This window comes from Squalius cephalus (assembly GCF_949319135.1).
Source record: "Squalius cephalus genome assembly, chromosome: 13".
In the NCBI taxonomy this organism is placed as follows: Eukaryota; Metazoa; Chordata; class Actinopteri; order Cypriniformes; family Leuciscidae; genus Squalius; species Squalius cephalus.
The window spans coordinates 21,811,869-21,839,556 of NC_137134.1; the positions used below are offsets into that span (position 1 = coordinate 21,811,869).

The 27,688-nt window shown below is 41.5% G+C and overlaps 1 protein-coding gene across 2 annotated transcripts in view; it reads left to right on the top strand.

Moving 5' to 3' along the window:
• The first annotated feature begins 211 nt into the window (after positions 1-211).
• Positions 212-27,688, top strand: part of elfn2a (extracellular leucine-rich repeat and fibronectin type III domain containing 2a) — a 118,413-nt gene continuing 90,936 nt past the window's right edge. Inside the window, exon 1 of one of the 2 annotated variants that reach the window (XM_079891491.1) lies at positions 212-265. The gene's annotated coding sequence lies outside the window, so the exon portion shown is untranslated. Of the gene's footprint in view, positions 266-15,333; positions 15,385-27,688 lie in introns of those variants that run through there. The other variant, XM_079891493.1, reaches the window with a different exon arrangement.

Here is a 27,688-nt window from a genome sequence, read left to right on the forward strand (position 1 = left end):
TACACACACACACGCGCGCGCGCGCGAAAAATCGGATTATTTTCATGTCGTGAAAAAAGAATCAGTTAGAGTCATTGAGTCATTCGTTCAGGAATCGGACTACACTGATCCAGGATCCAGTTGTATCCCCCCCCCCCCCTCCTCTTTCTTTCTCTCTCGCCAGCTCAGTCCGTATCTCCGTCGGTCTGAGTCTTCAGCGCTGGCAAGGGATAATAAACTGCCTTTACGCAGCAATACGTGGTCAAAGGAACAGCCCGCAACAGAGGTAGGAATGCAGTCTCTGAATTCAATCATTTCTGTGTAAAACCGAGCTCGTGCGATTTTATTATTACTCATTTTTTGGTAAAAATCAGTATCCTCTCCATTGATGAGAAGTGATTCATTTGGAAAGCCACCTGCATGCTGATCTGTGTGCGCAGGGGGTTTGGTGAGCTGTGTGTTGCCTCCCTCAGCTGAAGTTAACACGGGGTTTTATCAGATCTTTTCTGACACTATCGGAGTTTTAAAAGATGCTTATGTTTTAAAATGCATCCCAAACCAGTATCAGCAGATTCAGGGCATTTAAAAAATCTCACGCCGGGACATGCAAATTTCATAGACTTTAGATGTTCTTTTACAGCAGTTTCAAGTGAAGATGATGTTGATTATGTCATTTCTATACATTTAATAACTCGTGCATGTGTGTTTCGCTTTCTTGGCTCTGGCAGGCTTGAAGAACTGCTTTAGTGTTCTAAGGGAAATGCTTGTCTACTTTTTGTATTTCTAGTCTTTATAATAAAAGAGCGAATCATTTAGGGGGATTGTCTCTTCTTGGCATGCTTTCATCGTAGCCCTATCTATTTGTCTTTGGAAATGAAACGTACTGATGGATATGAGCGATGGAGAGGGGGTGCTGGGAGAGATACGGGACGGGGGAGAGCGCCATCGTTTGATTTATAACCTCACAAATACGCCGCGACTGGCGAAGCCTGGGGTCCCCGCTTTGACTCGCTGTCATTTTAACAGCAGCCGCCGATTACACCAGAATACTGATAAAAGACAGAAGAGCTCCCTCTGCAAGGGCTCCAGAAAGCTCTTTACCACAGCATGGAGAGAAATCAATGTGATTAGGGAGCTTCAATGCAACCACACCTGTTTCATTACAGCACACAGCGGCAGCGGGAATATACGAATAACGCTCGAATCGAATTTAAGAGTTTTGTAGCTATTGTCGTTATTTATTTATTTATTTTTTGCCTTGAGGCGATTTATATGATGGTATACTAAAAACATTAACATTTGTGCTATTTTTTCTTTATTAAATTATTTTAAATTATTATATTAATGAAAACATCATATATCAAAATTTTGTCAATATTCACATTATATGCATTTTAATGTAGCCTATAGAAATATATGCAATAAAATTGAATAAATTTCACCTTTTTCTCTTACAGTTAAAAAAAAAAAATTAAAGTCAGCATCTTTTCTTCCACATTTCAACAGTTTGAAACTAAAACACCTGTTTTTAGACCACAATAATTTATTAGTATGGTGTAGGGCCTCCTTTGTGGCTGCACAGCACGAATTTGTCTTGGGGGAATGGCCGATAGGCTACAAGTCCTTCACAGTGGCCTGAGGGATTTTGAGCCATTCCTCTTCCAGAACAGTGTCCAGGTCACGTGCAACGCATTCTCATTCTAGGGCGTCATATACTGACGCTTTTGACATTTCGTCTACATCGAACGCACATGGCACCCTTTAGCGTCAATATGACACGCACAGAGCTTTGTTCGGTTATGGGTAGGTTTAGGTCTGGGGTAGGGTTAGGGTTAGACCGCTAGGAGGCGCCTTCTGGCCCATATCTATCTGCGTCTCATATTGACGCTAAAGGGTGCCATGTGCGTTCGATGTAGACGAAATGTCAAAAGCGTCAGTATATGACGCCTTGGGATGAGGGTCACTATGTGATGCTGGTTGAGGAAAACGTTTTCTGACTTGTTCCTCGAAAACACCCCTAAGAGGCTCAAAAATATTCAGATCTGGTGACTGTACAGGCCATGAGAGATGTTCAGTTTCACTTTCATGTTCATCAAACCATTCTGTCACAAGTATTGCTGTGTGTATTGGTGCATTATCATGCTGATTCACGGCACCCACTTCAGGGTACAATGTTTGAACCATTAGGTGCACATTATCCTCCTGAATGGTTCGGTGGTCCTTGGCCGTGACGCCCATCAAGCACAGTAGGGAACGCCATGATATTGCAGCCCAAACCATTACTGATCCACCGCTGTGCTTCACTCTGGGCAGCAACAGTCCCGGTGTTAAGCCTCTTTGGGGCTTCTCCGCAACATAAATCCCACGGATTTGGGAAAGACATTGAAGATGGACACATCAGAGAACAATACATGTTTCACATTGTCCACAGCCCAAGATTTGAACCATTGACACCAATGAAACCGACATTTGGCATTAGCATGAGTGACTAAAGGTTTGCCTATAGTGGCAGTTTGAACATAAATATTGAGACAGCTTCCTCTTGTGTCGACAGTTACACCTGTTGGATGCAATTCGTCCTATGTGGTGGTATGCCGACATTACCCTGGATACCATAGCTCTCAATACACCATAAAGACATGCTGTCCTGGTCACAGATGAGCCAGAGAGACGCACACCAACAATTTGTCCCTTTTTGGACTCTGATATGTCTCCCATTATGCTGTGTGGATTGCAATAATTCATATACAGCTGTGCTATTGCTCTGCTATTTCAACTTTCACACTTTTTACTGATATTATATCAGTGAAGATTGGCCACCAAGCCATATAGGTGAAACCTCCAACACTATATTGGTCAGTGTTTTAGTTTCATTGTCCAACCACTGTGTGTCTGAGTAAAACTGCTTCTTGTAGGGCGAGACTTGTTTTTGTCCATTGGGAGTTGATTGGATGGTTGTATAGTCACGGTTTGCTATTGTTCGATCTCATGTGAGTGACAGGTTGTCCCGAGATGTCGCAGTAAGAGGAAGGGGAAGTTATTTTGACTAAATATTAGGAGAGCACTTGAAAAAAAAAAAAAGATGTGCACGAATAAATCATTTATAATAAATGCAATATTCCATAAAAAAATATAAGAATTGTCAATTTTTAAGAAATGGTATCAACTGATTCATTTTGCTGACAAACTCTGATATACCCTGCCCACGACTTGTTTTGTAAAAATATATTTAATATTTAATATTCTTTGAAACCGTTTAACTTACACTCAGAAATTGCTAGTGAATTTCACAAGTAAATATAGCAAAATAAAAGTGAATAGTAAATCCTACACCAAATTTTCTTCAGTGGAAATACATTAGCATGGAATCAAAGACTGTCTTAGGTGTTTAAAGTGAACACAAAATGGCAATTGCAACCAACCAAATGGCATTTGCTTATGAAAGTACAAGTAGAGACACGATAAACAGGATATTTAACTAGAAAAAAAAAATACATATCCTAATTTTTTCATCAAAAATGACGGGCTCGAAAAGGAAAGTTATTCTTGAGGCAGCGCAAGTTATTTTGATGAGGGGGGAATAACCTTTTACAGAAAGGTCTTATTGTAGAAGATGTAATGCAGGTTCCCTATCGTCCGGTCACTACGACGTACGTCGTGGTGAACGACGAATAGGAATCTCGCTAGAGAGGCCAATCTACTTCGAGTGAAACTAAACGAGCCAATGCATATTGGCGTGCAATCATTTGCATCAGCTGTGCAGCCTCGCAGCGCGGGTATTTAACGAGCAGCTGGTGCGATTGCACTTCAGCTTTTTGCTTCGGAGCCGAGCGTTTCGATGCTGTTTAATCTACTGAGTGATCAAACAACGAGCAAGCTCTTCAAGATGATCTCTCGTGTCTGGTGCGGGCGATACAGCGCAGCAGCGGGGTCGACTTTCTTTTTCTCTCTCTTTTTGTTTTTGTGTTTCTGACTGAGCAAAACAAAAAAGCTGTTTTCACAGCTGGTAACGGTGCGCCAAGAGCGCTGAATAGCCGTTCTTATGGCTGGTAAGACCGCCGTGAAGAGAGACAGCGCACGTCAGGTTGCATATTCCTGTCTGTGTCCGCTGCGACCGTTCCCCTGCGTGCTTCAGTACCTAGGAGAGTATTTCCCTGAAAGAGCTTACATGGGTGTGAGTGGCGTCTTTCTAAAGATGACATTCCACCCGTGTGTTTCTGGTTGCGGTCGTTTCCTGTCCTCACTGACGGCCACGATCACTGTCTCGCATGCCTGGGAAACATGTGAGACTGTGTTCGTGGGTGGTTCATGTTCTCGCACGGGAACATGACCACGTCGGCACGCCGGTCAACTCTTCTTTCTCCGGAAAGTTGAGTCCCCTCTGTTGTTGGCCAGCCGCTGCTGTGTGTAAAAGCACAGCTGCAGGTCTGCTCGACACTCTGGGGGACCATGAGCGAGAGCGTTCGCGGGGAAAACCCGACGGATCTCTCGCTCCTCAGCGTGTCGTGTGCCGTCGAGCTGCCGGGCTGCAGCGCGGGTTGTCACGGCAACCCAGCGCTCGCTCGGCGCTCTAGGTGCGCGGTCTCCTTGTCTATTCTCTGTTGTAGCGCCCTCCCTGGTGGCCACCAGGAGAGGTCTACTTCAGTAAAATGGCTTGGGTGATCTGAGAGCTGAGGGCTTCTCCTTCGGGGAGCCAACCCCCTAGGGCCCCTCCCTCTCTAGCGCATCACAAGCTGTGCAGCTTCTGGATGAGATTGCTGGTCCTTCAAAATTGGAGGAACCTAGCGTTTCATTCAGGGCTCCAGCTGAGGGCAGATGTCGATTGCTGCATCGGAGAGAGGGCCTGTTTGTTCTGGAAATGAGGGTATGCTGAGTTCCCACTGTAATAGTGTGTGTGCTTATGCTGAATCAGATTCAGAACTGACAGCCATGCTTTCCCGGGTCTTTCTCGGATGTGCATTGAAAACTTAGGAGTATGGAGCTATATTGGTGCCAAAATATGGAACGCCAAAAGTGCCAAATTCTGTTAAGTTTTCACCTCTCTCGCTACCCTCGTTGGTGGGGTGGCTGTGCCTCTGGCGAGCCACCTCTGCCCTGCATGCGAGGCCAAGGCACTCTTATTGCACGAGGGTAGTTCTGAGCCGGAGTTGAGCTGCACTTGTCGACTGACCGTGTTCAAGTCACAGCGCAGGCCCTCGGCCAGACGATGTCCACCTTGGCGGTCCAGAAGCGCCCCTGGCTGTCCTTGCAGAGGTGCGAGACGTCGTCAAAGTACGCTTTCTCGATGCTCCCATCTCACAAGGTGGCCTTTTCGGCGACACTGTTGAGAATTGGCCCAGCAGTTCTCCGCAGTCAGCAGCAGACTGAAGTGCTTCCCCGACGTACCACCAGAGTGCCTCGTGGGCTGCCCCTCAGTCTACTTGTCGCCAAGGGTGTCATCCCCTGCAAAAAATAAAAATAAAAACACTCCGACACAGCCTGCTCTACTGTGTCCGCTGCAGGAGGATGACACCGCCCGTCTCAGCCACTGTTTAAGTGGTCGGTGAAACAATCACCCTTGAGATGGGTGACCCGGAGATGGGTGGAGCTGCTCTTTTCCGGTGGAGGGCCGGGGAACGAATCTTTTTGAGTGTTCCACCACTGGAGTCACAGTGGTACCCAAATTCTCAAAAAAAAAAAAAAAAAAGAGAGCAGTTCTTCTATCCCTGGGTCTGAAGAGGGCCAGGAGAGCAGTGGGAGGACAGAATCCTCACCACTCTCATCCGCCTCTTCTATCGCCAGCAGGCAACAGTGTGCGGTTCGAGAATGCAACCAAGCCGCCTCCTGCACCTCCTGCCTCGTGGAATCAGGTAAGTGTTGCACAGCACACTCAGACTCCGCTACGGGCCGCCTCCCAGAGAGAGCCTTCCGAGCCGAGCCCCTGTCTTCCACCTCGCTGCCCCACTCCGGGTAAGCCTATGGTCCCTTTGGTCCCGCTTGTACGGTCTCTGCGAGCCTGGCTAGCGCTCCCCAGTCCGTCTTGCTGGCTTATTCGGACCATTAGGCTCGGCTATGCGATTCAGTTCGCCCGGCGTCCCCCAAGTTTCGGGCCATCCACTCCACTACAGTGAGAGCAGCCGATGCCCATGTCTTGCGCGTGGAGATCGCAGTCCTACTGGCGAAGGACGCGATAGAGCCGGTCCCTCCAGCCGATATGAGGTCAGGGCACTACAGTCCCTACTTCATTGTACCCAAGATAGGTGGTGGGTTACGACCGATCTTGGATCAGTGAGTTTTGAATTGGAGCCTTCACAAGCTACCGTTCAAAATGCTCACGCAGAAACGCATTTTCGAATGCATCCGTCCCCGAGATTGGTTTGCAGCGATCGACCTGATGGACACGTACTTTCATGTCTCGATTCTTCCTCGACACAGGCCGTTCTGCGCCTTGCGTTCGAGGGTCGAGCATATCAGTACAAGGTCCTGCCCTTCGGCCTGTCCCTGTCTACCCGTGTCTTCACGAAAGTCACAGAGGGGGCCCTTGTTCCCATGAGAGAACAGGGCGTTCGCATCCTCAACTATCTTGATGACTGGCTCATACTAGCACACTCTCGAGATCAGTTATGCGAACACAGGGACCTCGTGCTCAGGCACCTCAGCCAGCTGGGCCTTCAGGTCGACTGGGAAAAGAGCAAACTCGCCCCCGTGCAGAGGTTCTCTTTTCTCGGTATGGAGTTGGATTCGGTCGTTCAAACAGCGCGCCTCACAGAGCAGCGCACTCGGTCGGTGTTGAACTGCTTGAACACGTTCTAAGGCAGGACAGCGGTCCCACTGAAATAATTTCAGAGGCTCCTGGGGCATATGGCAGCGGCAGCAGCGGTAACTCCGCTCGGCCTGCTCCATATGAGACCGCTTCAGCACTGGCTTCACGGCCGAGTCCCGAGATGGGCGTGGCATCTCGGCACTCACCGGGTGGCAATCACTCCGGAGTGCCGACAGACCTTCAGTCCGTGGTCAGACCCCTCGTTCCTTCGGGCAGGAGTCCCCTTGGAACAGGTGTCCAGGCATGCTGTGGTTTTCACAGATGCCTCTGCCACGGGCTGGGGTGCCACGTACAACGGGCATGCAGTGTCAGGGGTGTGGACGGGCCCCCAACTGCATTGGCACATCAACTGCCTCGAGTTGCTAGCAGTACGTCTCGCTCTGAGCCGCCTGAAAAGGCCGCTACAGGGCAGAGACGTGCTGGTCCGTACGGACAACACTGCGACCGTTGCGTACATCAACCGTCAAGGTGGTCTACGCTCCCGTCGCATGTCGCAACTCGCCCGCCATCTCCTCCTTTGGAGTCAGAAGCATCTGAGGTCGCTTCGAGCCATGTATGTCCCCGGTGTGCTCAACCGTGTGGCCGACGAGCTATCACGAGCTGTGCTCCCGGGAGAATGGCGACTCCACCCCCAGGCGGTTCAGCTGATCTGGAGAGAGTTCGGAGAGGCTCAGGTAGACCTGTTTGCCTCCTCAGAGACCTCCCACTGCCGGTTGTTTTACTCCCTGACCGAGGGAACACTCGGCACGGATGCACTGGCACACAGCTGGCCCCGGGGCCTCCGCAAATATGCATTTCCCCCAGTGAGCCTACTTGCACAGACCCTGTGCAAAGTCAGGGAGGACGAGGAGCAAGTCCTTCTGGTGGCTCCCTATTGGCCCACCCGGACTTGGTTCCCAGAACTCATGCTCCTCGTGACAGTCCCTCCCTGGCCCATTCCTCTGAGGAAGGATCTTCTGACTCAGAGACGGGGCACCCTTTGGCACCCGCGTCCGGACCTCTGGAAACTCCATGTCTGGTCCCTGACGGGACGCGGAGGTTCTAGGTGACTTACCCCCAGAGGTACTTAACACCATCACTTCTGCGCTAGCGCCGTCTACGAGACGTGCGTACGCCTTGAAGTGGAACCTGTTCGTCGAGTGGTGTTCCTCCCACAGAGAGGACCCCCGAAGATGTTCGATAGGGTCAGTGCTTTCCTTCTTGCAGCAAGGGTTGGAGCGAAGGCTGTCTCCCTCCACCCTTAAAGTACATGCTGCTGCTATTTCAGCATATCATGACCACATAGATGGCAAAACAGTTGGGAAGCACGACCTGGTCGTCAGGTTCCTTAGGGGGGCGAGACGATTAAATCCTCCTCGTCCCCCCTCCATACCCTCTTGGGACCTTTCCCTGGTGCTCCGAGCACTTCAGGATGCTCCCTTTGAGCCTTTGCAGTCAGCAGACTTAAAGCTTCTCTCCTTGAAGACTTTGCTGCTGATTGCACTGGCCTCGATCAAGAGGGTAGGGGACCTGCAAGCTTTTTCGGTCGACGAATCGTGCCTAGAGTTCGGGCCGGGTGACAACCATGTTGTACTGAGACCCCGGCCTGGCTATGTGCCCAAGGTTCCTACCACTCCCTTTAGAGATCAGGTAGTGAACCTGCAAGCGCTGCCCCTGGAGGAGGCAGACCCAGCCCTGGCTTTGCTCTGTCCCGTTCGCGCTCTGCGTATGTACGTGGACAGAACCCAAAGCGTCAGGACCTCAGACCAGCTCTTTGTCTGTTACGGAGGCCAGCAGAAGGGAAAGGCTGTCTCCAAGCAGAGGATGGCCCACTGGATAGTGGATGCCATCGCCTTGGCTTACGAAGCTCAAGGCGTGCCCTGCCCGCTCAGGTTGCATGCACACTCCACGAGAGGCGTTGCATCCTCCTGGACGCTGGCACGTGGCTCCTCGCTAACAGATATCTGTAGAGCTGCGGGCTGGGCGACACCTAACACGTTCGCTAGATACTATAGCCTACGTGTAGAGCCCGTGTCCTCCCATGTTCTCACCCTAAATGGGTAGAAACACTGAGAGTACCGGCTCTGTCGGCTTGCTGCACCCTACTGTGCACCCTTATTGCTCCAGAGTCAAAACCTGTCGAGTCCTCCAAACACCCTCGGCCCGGACGTGGCGGAGCGTCCGGTGCCAGGCCTTTACCCGCTGAATCCTTGAGAACCGGGTCTAGGCTGGGTCCCATATGTGTGACCCTACAGGGATCCCATATGTGTATATCTTCCACGGCTGCTCCTAAACGGAAGCCCGTGTCTTTCCCTTGGGCTAAGTCACCCATTATTCATATGCAGTACAACCCTTGGGTTAGTCCATATGTGTTTTCCCACATAACTCTTCTTAAGAATGTGGTTCCCGCAGCGTTCCCCTCCCTCAGTTCGGGCACGCTTCCCAGTGTTATCCAATATATCACTGTATGGGTTATCACGGAACAACAGTGTGGATACTCTTGGTGTAAGCCCTCTCCTATCGTCCTTCCAGGCAAGAAGGTGTAGAGGCTTGCTCAGGGCGCTGGATGGGGTGCAGCAGCTGTGGCACTTTAGTAGGGATTCCTATTCGTCGTTCACCACGACGTACGTCGTAGTGACCGGACGATAGGGAACGTCTCGGTTACATATGGTAACCCTCGTTCCCTGAGGGAGGGAACGGAGACGTACGTCCCGTCGCCACATCTGCTGCGACCCGCCGGGGCAGCCAGCTCACCGGCTCGGCTCCTCAGCAAAAAACTGAAGTGCAATCGCACCAGCTGCTCGTTAAATACCCGCGCTGCGAGGCTGCACAGCTGATGCAAATGATTGCACGCCAATATGCATTGGCTCGTTTAGTTTCACTCGAAGTAGATTGGCCTCTCTAGCGAGATTCCTATTCGTCGTTCACCACGACGTACGTCTCCGTTCCCTCCCTCAGGGAACGAGGGTTACCATATGTAACCGAGACGTTATTCCACACTGTAAAACACATTTTTTATTTCAACAAATTCAAAATTAAACAGTTAGTTGATACAATGAAGGAGATCGGTTTAATAAATAGAGCTTTTAAAATATTGTGTTATCTGAACAAAATGAATTAAGTTGATTTGACAAAAGAAAAAAGTTGCGATGACAAATCATGAAAATAATCTTTTACAGTGCAAAAAAGGTGTTGTAAGAAAGTAAATAGGGTTCATTTTGGTTTGGACGAGAAGCTGAGTCTTGGGTTAAACCACAACGGCTGAATTCCTAAGATGATGAATTGACCCCTCACTGCCAAAGCCTATTTGCCCCATATGGCAATGCTGAGTGTGTGACTTCATTATTTGCAGCCTGGTTTGCAGGCTTTTGATTTATCTGCAGCCTTTTTTAGACACAGGTGCCAGAAGTGAGTCACGCAGCTGCTTGTTTAAAGGTGCACGTTCACGAGAGTCATGCGTTTAAATTAAATGGGAACTTATGCCCACTCGTCCACCCCAGCATGTTTGCCTGCGGGACTCTCTCTCTCTGTGCTGTTTTAATGAACGCACACAATCCAATGTTGCCAGCAGGCGCATAATGACAGCTATAGGCATATGGTTGACTGGTCAATTATAGATCTGTTTCATATATCGAGATCACATAGAGAGGGGCAGATACAAAGCATGAAAGAGCAAGCAAGACGAAAGGATTTGAGACGCTGAAAGAGGATGCGCACAATCCGTACTTTGATATTCATGTGTCTGTGACCCAAGCGTGCCTGCCAATAAAGACAAACTGACCCTCTCTAATTTATAATACAATTACTACAGCCTCTTGAATACCAAATCTGAATGAACATCCATGAATATTAATGAATGACTGTATTTAGTTTAATTAACCCTTAAATGCATTAATGTTTCACCAATCATTATTACATATTCGGGTCTTTAGCGACCCGGGTCTATATCTAACACGGATGAACCTCAACTGCAGGTTTTTAGAATGTATGTTCTGAGAAAAATAAAAAAAAAACAATAAAAAACATATTAAAACTTGGCCTGGTTGAAGTTCCTAAAAAACAATGGTTCTTCTGTTACATTTTATAAATTGGCGTTTGAACCTTTTTAATATTTAATACATTTAAATTGAACTCTTAAAATTCTAGATTCTAGGTTCTCTCAAGATCCCTCTTACTTTTGGCAAATTGTAATTGCTTTTTTGTTTTAGAACCGTTGTTGTGGCACAGTGATTCATCTTAGAATTAATATTTCATTGTGAATGTGAATTGTAGAATGTTTTTGTAGAACCTCAAGTTCAATGCTTTTATCAAGAACATTTTTTTTGTCATTATATAGGGTTCTGTGGCTGTATGGTTTTTTGAAGACAAGTCTGATACATTTCATTTTGGAACTCTAAGATTCTAAGTTGAACTTGTAGGTTCTAAGTTCTCTTAGTTACAGTATTTGGCATATTGTGTTCATTTCTTTTTTAGAACTTCCATTGTTCCATTGCAAATACTTACTAAATAGAGATCTTAAAATAGCTATGTTTGTTCTTTGAAAAGTTCTTGATGTTCTTCAGGTTTGTTCTAGGTATCATCTACTAACAGAGAAGCACCTTGTTTGCCGCAGCAGTACATAAATGGTTTTATGGCATCTTAAATATAAATTTAAAATGTCCTGCAATGGAATCAAGCTTTAAAACCATCTTGGTTCCAATTAGAACCTTTATTTTTAAGACTTTAGTCCGAACAGTTTAAGACCTTGTTTGCAGCAGCAGTACATAGATGGTTTTCTGAAGAACCATGTAACCAGGTTCTCCTATTGCGTCATAAATTTAAATGTAAAATGTCCTGCTAAGCTGTAAAACCCTCTTGCTTCTAATTTGAACCTTTAATTTTTTAAAAGACTTTAGTCTGAACAGTTTAAGACAGCTGGCATCTTTAATAATAGTGATAGACTGAGGGAAGGGAGAGCAGGTGAGAGAAGGCAATTAATGGCTTTTAATCTAAAGTGAAAAATAATCAATAAGGTGTTCAGGGCCAGTGGGGATTCTGGACTTCGGAGTGTAGCCATCGAACTCAGAGGAGGAAATATGCTGTAGCCAATAAAGTATGTGTGGGGTCCGGTATCTGCGCATATGCTTGGTATTGTAGAAATCAGGTGTGACTGAGCGCCAATTTGGGCTGAGCCTACAGTGAGACATTCACACACAGCTGTGTAGATCCCCACTTACACACCGGGCATCAATTTATCTTAGACTAGATCTGTACCAGTGCATTTCCAGTACCACCATTATTCCTTCTCCCACACTGAGAGATGGCAACTAAGAAAACCGCTAAAAGCCCCATTCACTCTCTTGTATAACAAGGGCTTTGTCTACGACATTATTTTAGCCAGTTAGAAAACTGCCAGTGAAAGATGGGAGATTTTTATCTCTTTAATTTATGGATATCTTGCGGCTATCTTTGTAAGGTTCTGACTTAAAAGTGTCTGAATTTGCCAAGTTATTTGCTGTTTAGTATGATAGTGTAACGTTAGACCAAGTGAAACAGCGCTGCGTTACCTCACAAGTTTAATTCGTCAAATGAACTGACCTGTGTTAGTATTAATTCAGCACTTGTAGGTAACGCATGTAGAATTAAATGTACTCATTCCTTTATATCCTTAATATAGAGACACTAGCTAAGTTTCCATCCACTTGTCAATCGAATTATCTGAAGTTCGGTAAAAAAGCTCATGCGAATAAAGCTGGTGAAAGTGTGTTTCCATCCAACGGCTTTAAAGCGAATAAAAACCTGTGCGTAATGACGTCACATGCTGTTTTGCGATCCAATTGGTATATCGAATTGATTTGAGACATTTTAAGGTGTTTCCATTTCATTTTCGCAATGAATCGCACAACATTCATTTGCGAACAAAGTTGCAAAAGAAGCTTTTTATTTGAACGGCTTCTTACAATTAAGAAAAGTCAAGTATAGCGAACTCTAGAGCAACGCAATAACCCGTACTACTGAGTAGACATGCATATCTGAGGCTTAACATGCATTTAACTCCAGTTTGTGTCTTATATAGTCATAATGTCAAACTATTTCAGTTGGACCCAAGACACGGCCCTGAGGAACGCCGTAGGCTAGTTACCACTCTTCAATTTCAGTTAGATAATAAATAATGTACATAACACTGTTCGCTCCGTCAGCAAACTTAAAAATAACATGGTATGGATAAAGTCTGACTATTAAGCTAATAGCCTGTGGTTAAAAAAAAACATTTATTGTTTAAGAAATAGAGTTCTCTCAGAAAATAATCTGACTGTTTAATGTCTCACATTTAACGATTTAATTAGCTCTGACTGATCTGCAATTTGCTATTGAACGTGGCATATTGAGCCAATCTGAATAAATCATTTCTGTCCTTGAAATAAAATGTAGGTATTGGTTTTGAAGAAATACATCTAGGCACTTCTAAACTGCACTTCGAAGCACAGTAACTTAATGCACCAGAAACCAAGATAGCATGTTGTTTTCGATGAAAACACTCAAAGTGAAACTTTTAACACCTCAGAGATGTTTTAACAATCTTAAGTAGACCGCTCGGGGCAAGGAGGTCTCTCACTTACACATGTACATGCTCACAGATCCCTCCAAGCATCCCGTTACGTTTGCTTCTCTGAAAAGTTAAGAAGTTTCTCAACCATTATTCCCTAGTGAACGTTCAACTTGCTTTTAAAGAACAGAAAACCGCCTAACTAAACTCTTTCCTTATGCTCGCTTTCCTCTGTTTCAGTTCCCCACAATTTAATTATCTTCTAAATAGTTTAAACAAGGCTACAGTTACTAACATGATTTTAAATATGTACGGGTAGAGAGGTTTGGGAAGAAGGGACCCAGTCCAATCAATGAATTTTTTTGTCGCCTTCCCTGAAGTGGGAAGATTGTGCCAACCACCTCAAATAAGAGTCATTTTGACGTTTTTATTCTCTGCATCAATTAATTTTTGTTAAATCATTTTTTTTTTATTGAATCTGAGGCAGCATTTGCTTCCATTTCATAGCTGATCACATCTGTGGCTTTAAATGTGCTGTAATGATAATTATGTGTAATGGACTCACTGGAGAAGCCCTTTTTAATTTCATACCTGATAGCTTGTATAGCCTACTAAGCATATGTTCAAGTTTTCTGAAGTGACTTTATTGATGAATAGATTAAACTCTAGAGCACTGCTGAATGATGGTCCATGTCTTTGTACATCGTCACCGAATTGTAGTATGTTTTAGCTTCCATTTTTCTTGCTTCCCCCCTAATATCAACTGCTGGATGGCAGATTTTCAGGAAATAACGTCTTAAATTTCAAGTAATACCGTGTGGGTAAGTACTTGGTTTGGAACGACATGAGCGCATCTGTGTAATTGTCCACATGCTACCTCGATTGTCCTCAAGAGCATGTAAACAGTTCCTCCCTCCGTTCCTCCGAGCGCATGTAATAACTGCGTGCATTCATGTCCACCCTCCAGACGAGATGCATGATTTGATAATACACACATCCCTGAGTGGGGGTATTTAATTATCGTCATCTTCATAATTAGTCATCAGAGGGCCAGAAATGCCCTCCCCCCTTCGTTAAGCCTGCCCCACCCTCATTAAATCACATCTTAACGAGTCAGGATGTGACCCACGCGTGACTGATTTATTTATTTAAGCCATTTAAAGTCTCTTCCCGTCATCATGCCTGCGTTTGAGATGGTAATGGTATTTGAGCTCGCTAATTAGCTCTTGAGGTTAATTCATGGGCGGATGGATGTGCTTTCATCAGGGGTCGTAATTGGTGGGAACAAGAAGAAGAGATAATTGTGAACTCCTTACTGGAATTTCCCTGATTTTTTTTTTTTTTTTTCAAGTGCGCTTGAAGGTGCAATATTGTTCTGAGTGCTTTTTAGCATGTTGCTATGTGGTTGCTAGGTGGCTGTTTATTGGCGTAAATAAAAATTTGAGTTTGAGTGAGAAGAATTGAGTTACAGTGAGACACTTGCAATGGAAGGGAATGGGCCAATTTGTAAAAGTTAAAATATTAGAATTGACCCAAGATGTAAACAATTTGAATGCTAACATGATTTTAGTGTGAAAAAGTTAGTTGCTTACTAACCTTTTATGTCCAGTTTCACAAATGGTGTAAAAACAATCATTTAAATGACTTTCAACTCATATAATACAAAAATTTTAACAGAAGAATAAATGTAAGCGCTTTTCTAAAATTATACGTTTTTTTTTATTTTATTTTATTTTGAATTGGCCTCGTTCACTTCTATTGTAATAACCTCATGGAAACCTTGCAAATAAAATGAGGTAGAAGTCATAATAATGATTAAGTAAATATGGCTAATTTATAAATGTTTAAATACTTACTGTTTAAATAGTAGGCTATAGCCACAAGATGTGAAAATTTTTTAAGAGTGAACAAAAATTAGTGATGACCGGTAATCTTTTCCCGATATTTCCCCGACATTTTAGTATTTTTCCATAATCTGGGATCGGTTTTGTTATATCGGATTCACGATAAGTGGCGCCATTTTGTGGCCATTTTGAGAATTGCGCTCGAGCCCGCCAACTGCGTCTGAGGGAAGATGAGTCAACAACGGTGTTCAAAGGTAAGATAACTTACCTCCCTTATTAGTAAACTTTATTTATTTAAATTAGCCAAATTTGTTTAACATAACAGCCATTAATGCACAAATGAGATAATGTTAGAACTAAACTATGCTTAGTTTAAACTTGGTGCTAATAGACAAACTCACGTAATCCAAGTCATGTCGCTATAAACACTTCATTTTACACGAATTAAATAAAACAGCCTTGAATGAGTGCATGTTGTAAATAAAACCGCTGAATGTACGTTAAATCTCTATCTGTTGTCTGTGCTCATCATTAGTCTCGTAAAGTCGCATTCATAGTAGCCTACCTTAACCTAGTAAAGAAAAAGAATCGAAAACATTATGCCACATCAATTAATTGACATTAACTTTATGCTGTTGATTGAGCTTAACTGAACCCAGAATATTCCTAGTAGTAGGCTATGTGTGACGGTGTCTCGTTCGTCTCTTCTCCACTAAACCTGTCACTGGTCACTTATGCCTGCTTCCTCTGCCAAGAGTCTCCTCTTCTTCACCCTCTCACCTGTCAGTCACACATGTCTACAGGGGATGAGCGGTCTTGCCGAGGCCAATTGGAGAATCTGTCTGTCCAGAGATGTTGCCATGGAGACACCCGTGGATGACCACATTGTTGAATCACCATGGCAGCTGTCAATCAATTATGGGTGTTGTAAATTATGATGAAATGTGATTCCACGTGCAGGTTTGGGAGCGATTAACATGAGAAACAAATCAATAAGTCGTAAGAGATGTGAGTTACAGTCATTGTATCATGGGTAAGGGCTATTCAAGATGTGTGTGGGTGTGTGTATTGGTGCTGTGAGTTTGCAGGAGAGCGTTTGCCACATGACAGGATCTTGTTTTACATGACAACACATTCTCTTTTCTCATTGCATCACTTTTTCTACATGAACACCTGTAGAAAGTGTGTCTGTCTATGTGCTTGTTAGTGCAGCAACATTTATATGTGTGTGTGTGTGTAAAATTATTTTCATAAAATTATATGAAATAAATATTTAAAATAAAGTATAAAATTGTATAATTTATTTTTAAATATTTATTTATGCTACAAAAACAAGTTAAAACTGGTTGAGTAACAATATGAACTATGTGTCCGACTAATTCTATTAAATTAATTAAACTTTCATTTCCACCTCTAATTATCCCACTTGTCACTTTGCACTAAAACTTAAGATTGATTCATTGGGAAGAACCACCCAAATGAACTGATTCATTAAAATGAATCATTCCTCCCACATACTTCACAGCTGGATTTTATGTGATATTGTTTGCAGTCCAATTGCAGGCAATCATTTTGCTATTCAACATAGTACGCCTGAAAAACTAGTTGGTCTTGGAAAATCAACATTATTTTTGAAACGCTCAAGCTTTTGATAAAGCTGTAAGTTAGTAGTGTCGGCATTTCTAGTTAGTTATTCGTCAACCTTATTGTGCAGGTTGTAGATTTGCAACTGATTTCTGATCTGGAGGTTCAAACGCATGATCCTTCATGTCTTTCCTGTATTTACAGTCCTTATTTTTCTTTCAAAAGACTCGTTTATGAATTCGCAGAGATGCGAGAGGCGGCGCAGGCTGATGTTCGCTGAAAGCTCAGGGGAGTTGAATCATCATGTCTTTCTGTCTGCTGTCTCTTTGACTCTTTTACTGACGGCGTGTCTAGAGGTTGGGGAACAGCAGATGGTCCCCCAGCGCAGAAATGAGAGTGGGCGGCAGGGGAGAATGAGGTGTGGATTATCTCAGAGAGAGAGAGAGAGAGAGAGAGAGAGATACAGCGTCTCAATACTTTCAAACCCTTTTTGAAACAGAGATTTGAGCTCCTGATTTGAATCGAAGGAAATACTCTACAGGCAAAACCAGTGTTTTTATAATGCACTGCTCAATTTATTAATCAATATAATATATTTTATATTTCAAAAAAAATAATATATCACTTAGAATATGTATAGCTTTATTTAAATATTGTGTAGACCTTGGATTTATACTATGTAAATTATTGTTGGCCTAACTTAAAAAAGTAAGTTACCTGGTTGCCTTAATTTTGAGTTCATTGAAGTTAAATCTTTGTGTTAATACAATGAATGAGATTGGTTTAATCAAAAGAAATTCAAAATATTATGTTATCTGAACCACATGAATTATCTAAGTTGATTGGACAAAATAAAAAATGTTGTGATAACAAATCATGAAAATATGTGCTTACAGTGTATAGTTAGGGATAAAAAATAATCTTGTAGGCTAATTGACGCATCTAGTCTGCAATAAGTCGTGTAAAACACGCAACATGAGAGAAAACGCAAAACTGTGAATCTTTAAATGTGCTTAGGACAGTGTTGTGATCTATTTAGTTCAGATGCTGCGGTACCAGAAGCCAAAATGTTAGAATTGATCTAAGCCCATTTTGGGGGGGTTTGTATATGTATTCATGCCACTTCAATGTGAGTGAGTGTTCCTGTATATGACTGTGTGTGTTTTATGGGAGTGCGTCACCATGTAGGTCTGTTTACGTGTTTGAGTAAATTAGGTTGCTGCATTGTATTCAGGAAGCGACTTCTGCATTCTCTCGCAAAATGTTTGATTCTCTCACAAAAGTAGTGTGTTCCCCCAAGAAACTTTGCGTAAAACATTTGCATTGTCTTGCAAAATTGCTTTCCCCTGAGAAACGTTCTTTTGCAAATCCTTCACGTTCTCTCGCAAAATTTTTGTTTTCTATTGCAAAATGATTGCATTCCCCTGAGAAAATGTTCTCTCGCAAAACAATTGCGTTCTCTCGCAATTGTATTATGTTCCAGCAAGAAACTTCACAGGCGTTCAAAAAACATTTGTATTATCTTGCAAAATTATTGCGTTCCCCAGTAACTTTGTTCTCTGTCAAAACCTTTGCGTTCTCATGTTAAACCCTTGAGTTCTCTTGCTAAATCTTTGTGTTCTCTTGCAAAAGTATTATGTTCCAGCGAGAAACTTTGTATTCGATCGCAAAACATTTGTGTCGCCTTGCAAAACCATTGTGTTCTCTCGTTAAACCTTTGCGTTCTCTCGTTAAACCTTTGCGTTTTCTCTCGTTAAACCATTGCATTCTCTTGCAAAAGAATTTTGTTCCCCAGAGAAACTTTGCATGCGCTCACAAAATATTTGTTGTCTTGTAAAATTATTACGTTCCCCTTGTTCTCTGACAAAACCTTTGCGTTCTCTCGCTAAACCGTTCCGTTCTCTCGCTAAACCCTTGAGTTCTCTTGCTAAATCTTTGTGTTCTCTCACTAAACCATTGCGTTTTCTCGCTAAACCTTTGCGTTTTCTCACTAAACCTTTGCGTTTTCTCGCTAAACCTTTGGGTTCTCTCTCTAAACCTTTGCATTCTCTCGCTAAACTTTTGAGTTCTTTCATTAAATCTTTGTTTTCTCTTGCTAAACCTCTGCATTCTCTCGCTAAACCTTTGCGTTGTTTCGCTAAACTTTTGCGTTTTCTCGCTAAACCTTTGCGTTCTCTCGCTAAACTTTTGAGTTCTTTCGCTAAATCTTTGCATTCTCTCGCTAAACCTTTGGGTTCTCTCGCTAAACCTTTGCGTTCTCTCACTAAACCTTAGCGTTCTCTCACTAAACCTTCGCTAAACCTTTGGTTTCTCTCACTAAACCTTTGCGTTCTCTCGCTAAACCTCTTTGTTCTCTTGCTAAACCTTTGAGTTATCTCGCTAAATCTTTGCGTTCTCTTGCTAAACCTTTGCGTTCTCTCACTAAACCTTTGCGTTCTCTCACTAAACCTTTGCGTTCTCTCGCTAAACCTTAGCGTTCTCTTGCTAAACCTTAGCGTTCTCTCGGTAAACCTTCGCTAAACCTTTGGTTTCTCTCACTAAATCTTTGCGTTCTCTCGCTAAACCTCTTTGTTCTCTTGCTAAACCTTTGAGTTATCTCGCTAAATCTTTGCGTTCTCTTGCTAAACCTTTGCGTTCTCTCACTAAACCTTTGCATTCTCTCACTAAACCTTTGCGTTCTCTCACTAAACCTTAGCGTTCTCTTGCTAAACCTTAGCGTTCTCTCGGTAAACCTTCGCTAAACCTTTGGTTTCTCTCACTAAACCTTTGCGTTCTTTCGCTAAACCTCTTTGTTCTCTTGCTAAACCTTTGAGTTATCTCGCTAAATCTTTGCGTTCTCTTGCTAAACCTTTGCGTTCTCTCACTAAACCTTTGCGTTCTCTCACTAAACCTTTGCGTTCTCTCGCTAAACCTTAGCGTTCTCTTGCTAAACCTTAGCGTTCTCTCGGTAAACCTTCGCTAAACCTTTGGTTTCTCTCACTAAACCTTTGCGTTCTCTCGCTAAACCTCTTTGTTCTCTTGCTAAACCTTTGAGTTATCTCGCTAAATCTTTGCGTTCTCTTGCTAAACCTTTGCGTTCTCTCACTAAACCTTTGCATTCTCTCACTAAACCTTTGCGTTCTCTCACTAAACCTTAGCGTTCTCTTGCTAAACCTTAGCGTTCTCTCGGTAAACCTTCGCTAAACCTTTGGTTTCTCTCACTAAACCTTTGCGTTCTTTCGCTAAACCTCTTTGTTCTCTTGCTAAACCTTTGAGTTATCTCGCTAAATCTTTGCGTTCTCTTGCTAAACCTTTGCGTTCTCTCACTAAACCTTTGCGTTCTCTCACTAAACCTTAGCGTTCTCTTGCTAAACCTTAGCATTCTCTCGGTAAACCTTTGCTAAACCTTTGGTTTCTCTCACTAAACCTTTGCGTTCTCTCGCTAAACCTCTTTGTTCTCTTGCTAAACCTTTGAGTTATCTCGCTAAATCTTTGCGTTCTCTTGCTAAACCTTTGCGTTCTCTCACTAAACCTTTGCGTTCTCTCACTAAACCTTTGCGTTCTCTCGCTAAACCTTAGCGTTCTCTTGCTAAACCTTAGCGTTCTCTCGGTAAACCTTCGCTAAACCTTTGGTTTCTCTCACTAAATCTTTGCGTTCTCTCGCTAAACCTCTTTGTTCTCTTGCTAAACCTTTGAGTTATCTCGCTAAATCTTTGCGTTCTCTTGCTAAACCTTTGCGTTCTCTCACTAAACCTTTGCGTTCTCTCACTAAACCTTTGCGTTCTCTCGCTAAACCATAGCGTTCTCTTGCTAAACCTTAGCGTTCTCTCAGTAAACCTTAGCATTCTCTCGGTAAACCTTCGCGTTCTCTCGCTAAACCTCTTTGTTCTCTTGCTAAACCTTTGAGTTATCTCACTAAATCTTTGCATTCTGTTGCAAAATTATTGTGTTTCCCTGTTAAACTTTGTTCTCTCTCAAAACCTTAACGTTCTCTCGCTAAACCTTTGCGTTCTCTTGGACAATGCAGTGCCCTCTATCTCACACAGACACACATTTTAAATATTTGCATACCACTTATTATTTGGTGAATATGACTCCTTTGCAAGTGAGGCTGTGACTAATTAAGGTTGTAGCTGAAAGGTTAAATGTCTAAAGTGCAACAGTTCTGTGGTTTAAATCTCACGGCTGTTAAAGAACAAGCATGACTGAAGAAGTGAAGGACAATGGGTTTAGATTTGCTCCAAAACCTAGTGGAACTGACTTTTCAGAATCCTAAACGTCAAGAAACCTGTGAATTGAAACATTCTTCAATCTGCATCAACTTCATGTGCCATGTAGCGCTTTGCATGAGATACTCTATTCACAATTGATTTCAATAGAGTAGGAAGAAAGCAGAAAAATATGCAAAAAATTTAGCTAAATAATATTTTTTATTGTAATTAACTTTTATTATGATTATTTTATTTTATAATATTTATTTATTATATTATAATTTATATATTTCTTTGTTATTTTAATTACATTTTATTTTTTCCATCCATCCATCATAGTTTTTTGAATAAGAATTTGTTTATATTTTCCATTTTAAATTTAATTTCAGTTAAAGGTTTAGTAATTTTGTTGTTGTTTTTTTGTTCTAAATATGCCTATATAGTTTTAGTTTCGAGCGTAGTAAACACTAGACGCAAGACCCTGGTGTCATAATCACACAAACACATCCATGTACTGGTAAGCTGTCAACATCACCCCTGAAATTTCATTAATGAATGCAAACTCCTTGGCCAGCTTTGACCACACACACTCACTCCATCTCGCTCTGCATACTAAGAGGCTTACACACAGATCCTGCCTGTTCGGAATGGCGGGCACGCAGTGGCTGAAAAAATGGTGAGGCTTGTGTGTGTGTTTTTCTCGTTCAGTGCGAGTCTGTGGGTGTAAGGTCCAGCCCCGATGCAGGCTGACTCATGGCAATTAGTGAGAAGTCTAAGACCAGCCAGGGACTCCAGACATCTGCCTGTGTGTGTGTGTGTGTGTTTGTGTGGCTCCACGCGTTTCCTCCATACCTCTGATTGTCTTTCTGTTCTGTGCTTAGCAGCCTGTTAAATTGTTTTTAACAATTTACCCCCCCCCCCCCCCCACACACACACTATAATGTTTTTAGGTATAATAATTTACAATTTATTTAATCTGCATGTTTATAGATTGATGTTTGACAGATATCCTCATCCCTCAAGTTGGTTGGCAATCAAGTTGACCCACATCATAAGTCAATATAGTTGGAATTTGCTCATCCATGGTGCAGCAATATTCATAATTATCATGCTTAGAAATGCCTTTTGTTGCCTTAAAGGGATAGTTCACTCAACAATGAAAAATCTGTCATCATTTACTCACCCTTAAGTTGTTCCAAACCTGTATGGGTTTCTTTCTTCTGTTGAACACAAAGAAGATATTTTGAAGAGTATGGGTAGCCAAACATTTGATGAACTCTATTGACTTCATTAGTATGGAAAAAATAAATACAAAATCTATGGAAGTCAATGGGGCCCATTAACTGTTTGGTTACCAACATTCTTCAAATTATCTTCTTTTGTTTTCAGCAGAAGACAGAGATTCATACAGGTTTGGAACAACTTGAGGGCGAGTAAATGACAGACTTCATATCATATATTGTACAGTATTTCATATATGATATCATATATGGTATAAAATATCATATATCGTATATGATATGGTATATGTTATTGTATATCATATAGTATATTATATTGTATATGGTATATCATATTGTATATGGTATATGATTTGGTATATATACTGTATATGCCATGGTATATCATATCGTATATTATATATTGTGTCATATATTGTATATCATAGATTGTATATTGTATATCATATATATCATCTCATATATCGTATATTGTATATCATATCTCGTATATCATCTCATATCTCATATTGTATATCATATATTGCATATCATATATCATATCGTATATTGCATATCATATATTGTATATCATCTCGTATCTCATATCGTATATCGTACATCTTAAATCATGTATTGTATATCACCTCGTATCTCATATCCTAAATCATATATTGTACATCATATATCATATGCTTAAAGCAACTAATTAAACATTTCTCAAGTATGTAGAAATATGCATGTATATCATGTTTAGAAATGGCTTTTGGAAATTTAGTCTGAAATCTTGAGAAAAATAAACACTGAAAAACAATGACATCTATTTATTTACTAATTTAATCATTTAATAATAATAATAGTAATAATAATAATACTTATAATAATAAATTATCATCATGCATTAAGCAGCAATACACTTTCATAATAAGAATAAGCCTTTCATTCTCTCTTTCTTTCGCACTTTCACAGTCATAGCATTTAAAATCGTTCTCAGTGTAATTGTCGTTAAATTCTATTAAAAAAAAAAACTTGCTACACAGCTATGAAATCCTCTTAGCCATTTCCTGTGTTCTCACTCCCTGTAGTTGCCAGCCCTGTGTCTGAACATTTTGAACTTCTGAAGAAAGAGAGGCTGGATAGACTGTTTTCTGTGAAGTCTTTGTGAATGCTATTGGTCGGTCATACAGATAGTCCCGCCCCCAAACTCCACTGGTTGAGCTAAAAGTCGGGGTGCCGAAACCCTCAGATAAATTTTTTTGAATGCTTTAGAGCCAAACTGGTGAACGAGAAAGTATTTAAAACCTAAATGACATGCATCGGCAACACCATTTCCTGTCGTCACTTCCTGTGGACGCCACAATTAGCAGATCCATCATTCCTCAAGCTATATGTTGTTCCTCTGAGCTTCTGAGTCTCTCTCATTAACTTTCAAAGCACACATGAGGAGAGGTAATTTCATGATGGTGCACTGCAATCTCCTCTCAGCCTCCAGGCATAGCATGTGCCATTAATTAAAACTGTGCTAATGTCTATTATCAGGGGGAAAAAACACAATGAATTTCTTTTTCAGACAGTCATAATTTCACCTTTTATGTGCCGAGACACATTTTCTCCATTATTACCTATCCTTATCGCAGTTGTACTGGAAAAAGCAAAAGCATGTCTGCATTTTCCTGGTTTATGCATGGTGCGCGTGTTTGTGTAGTCGGCGAAGGATTTTCTAGGTTTTTTGTGTCAAACAGACATAAACTTTTAAAACCCCTGCACTGCAGTCTTATGCTTTCAAACAACAGCTCTTTGTAGTATCAACATTGTTTTCCGGTCAGTATTTGGATTGTCATTCCTTCCTAGTCCTTTGCTATTCCATCATGAACTACATTTCCCATAAACCTTTGCCTGGACTCATTATTGTTTGATTACATCCACCTGTGTGTCATTAGCTTGTTTATGTCTGTATCTAAGCCCTGTGTTTTCTCTCACTCTTTGCAAAGTTTGTGGTTTATGGTCTATGGTCTTGATCTCCTGCCCATTTCCGTTTCCTTAGTATTAGAATCTGCCATTGTTTGTATTGTTTGCTTTGGTTTTAACCCTCTGCCTGTTTAATGGATTATGATTTTGGATTGCCCCAAAAAACTGCATTTGGATCGTCAACCTGTCTGTCAGTGCAGTTCGTGACAGTATGTGGGTTTCCTGTTGGTTAATTTAATGTTTTTTTTTCAAACACACTCACACACTGTTTATTTTACATAATTAAATAATAAACTTCTGATTAATAATTTCATTATTGTTTTTAATTATAGTGTGTACCTTCATTTAGTGTGATATTTAATTTAGAATTTTTTTTTATAAATATATAGTCATTAAAAACTATAATTCAAAAATATATCATTATATATATATATATATATCACTGATTCTTGGGAATTTGGATAAAACAGGTTTTAATTTTGAAAATAAAAAGTTAGTAAAATTACAAAATCTGAAGATATATTATTATTGACCAAGGTCTTGGCTGTTCAGCAATATATCGGTGCAACCTCCTCATTTTGTATTTTTTTCATAAAATAGGCGTTTTTCCAGTTATTACTTTGTTTTTGTCAACACCGTCAGACACAATAAAAAGCAAATCATTTTTTATTTATTTGGTCTAATATGTATTTAGAGTTTTTAAATCATTATCTGGCATTCTTAGTACACATATTTGCTGTTAAGTGTTAAATATTCACTTTTTTTCATGTTTTATACTGTTTCACGTGTACCCCTTTAAAAGATCTAACATCATACAACGTTTATTTTAAGCCTAAATAGAAAAAGTTATGTTTTTTTATTTAACAAACATATTTTTTGTATTAAAAGATAACATTACTTTAATAACTCAACAGCACTGAAGAAACATATTGTAAGCATATTCATTTAAAACAAATAAAACTCCCTCTGACGGTGGTGACTTTAGAACTGACGGTGGTGACACTAATCTGACGGTGGTGACAGTGGCCTCATTACAACATACAATTCCAAAATTTATACAACTCAAGTCAATGGCTTCTTGCTTAACAACTTTATTTAACTATTTGGTCCAAAAAATAACAATCCTGAGCACTGTGATAAACATTTAGCCTGCCTGCCTACTCCGAGCTGGATCGAGTATGGCCTGATCCAACGGACTGTTTGGGGGAGTTTCTAGGTGATCTGAGCCCTTTCTCTTACGTTCTCTTGATACTTTTTGTCTATGTTTCCAAGCCTTTCTCTGACTTCTCTTTTCCCTTTCATTCAAGTCATTGCTATTTTTTTAGCTTCCCTTCCTCCACCCTCTTCTTCCATCTTTGCCTTTCCGTTCTGAGGTATTCCTCCTTTAAAGGAGAACTTGGCAACTTTTTTAACTCAATAAAACTGTCTAGAAATAATTTGGATGGTTAAACAACCTGTTCTGGTGATATTGGTGACTTTCCCCGCTCCCCCCAAATTGGAAGTCTCGTGAGAAGCGAGAACGAGAAGCGAGAAACACGAACTGCTTTACGGCAATTCGACATAAACACATGCCATATGATACTGTGTATGATGTATTACCCACCTCGGTAGACATAGCTCCACACGACAAAGTTGGCCGGCTACGATAATAACATATGCACGTGAGCAGTGGTAGAAAGGGGGAGGAGGGTGCCTCAAGTGAGTTTTTTTTACGACTGTGTTGTGAAATATACGGCCCACAGCTGTAGGGGGAGCTCTTTGAGAAAACACACTACAACAAAAGTGAAGATCAGCGAAGAAATTACTAGAGTTGCCGAGTTCTGCTTTAACTCTGCCTCACTGTGTATTATCTCTCTCCGCTTCTTTTGATATTCCCTGTTTCTTCTCCTCCACAGATAGCTGCTACCTAGCCATAACTTCCTAAAATACACAAAGTCAAAGTTGACCTAAAGTAATGACTATGAAATTGGGGGGGAATTACAGTGAATGTTAGATTTGGTTAAATGTTGTCATGCCATTTTCATTTGGCTTTAGTCATGGGAGATGCATAGCCTACAAGGGATATTGTATGTGCTATATAGGTAGGTAGTAGGTGCACTATGTGCATCCCAAATGACGTAAGCCAAATGTACATGGCATAATAGTGAATTGAGAGAGAGGGAAGGTTACCAATGGTTATACCGCAGTTAGGTCTGGTCTAATTACACTGAACAAAATTATAAACGCAACACTTTTGTTTTTGCCCCCATTTTTCATGAGCTGAACTCAAAGATCTCAGACTTTTTCTATGTACACAAAAAGCCTATTTCTCTCAAATACTGTTCACAAATCTGTCTAAATCTGTGTTAGTGAGCACTTCTCCTTTGCCGAGATAATCCATCCACCTCACAGGTGTGGCATATCAAGATGCTGATTAGACAGCATGATTATTGCACAGGTGTGCCTTAGGCTGGCCACAATAAAAGGCCACTCTAAAATGTGCAGTTTCATCACACAGCACATTGCAACAGATGTCGCAAGTTTTGAGGGAGCCTGCAATTGGCATGCTAACTGCAGGAATGTCCAGCAGAGCTGTTTCCCGTGAATTTAATGTTCATTTCTCTACCATAAGCAATCTCCCAAGGCGTTTTAGAGAAACTTGTGTTCGTGAGGATGTTCATGGATATCCACGAACATCCTCACTCTCACTCGTGCTATATTGCTTAATAGTAGCATGCGGTGTAGGCCTGTATGTAAGAAATATAGGGAGAATTACATAAATACAAATATAAAACAGGTTAATGAAACATTACAGGCCATATTGGTATTTATTGTGATCAACAATTATATTCTAGCCTTCGTTGAGGACCATTTGGAGGTTTTTGTCACCACCGTCAGACTGTACGTCACCACCGTCAGACAGAAAACCTGACGGTGGTGACGTATGACGGTGGTGACAAAATCTACTCTTTCACATGATATGCATGAGTTGTTCACATTAGCCATCTTTTTTTCCCTCTGTTGCTATCTACTTCAGACCTCTTCTTAAAAAGTATACATTTATGTCATAGTCTAATCTAATATTTTTTATACAAAAGAGACGGTGTTGACATGTTATGGTTGTGACAGTAGCAGTGTCCAAAAATATGAACAAGTCTAAGAGAAATTAGCAAACTTACAGGAGCTTGAGTGATCTTGAAGCATGCAGAAGAGTTGAAGGTTTGAAAATGGGGTCCCCAGGAATTAAGTTGACCTTGTAGTTGCCTGATTTTATTGATTTTTATAAATATCTGACGGTGGTGACGAATATGTGGGACACATTTTGAGCAACCACAAAATAATTGTAATATGTATTAAAAACTACAAACAGTGAGGTTTGAACAATATTTACTATGTACTCTTTCATGTGGTAAAGATATTTTTCAATTTAATTATTACGTTTTGTTTTTTTAATCAAGTTGAAATGATTATCTCCTATCCGAGGACAACTGATTTTGTAGGCAATGGGCCAGCATATAATCATTAAATTAATACAAATTAAAAATAAACCTATAAAATAACCTTACATATGTGCAAAGGACCCCCTGATTATAACCTTGATTCTTTTTATTCATGAA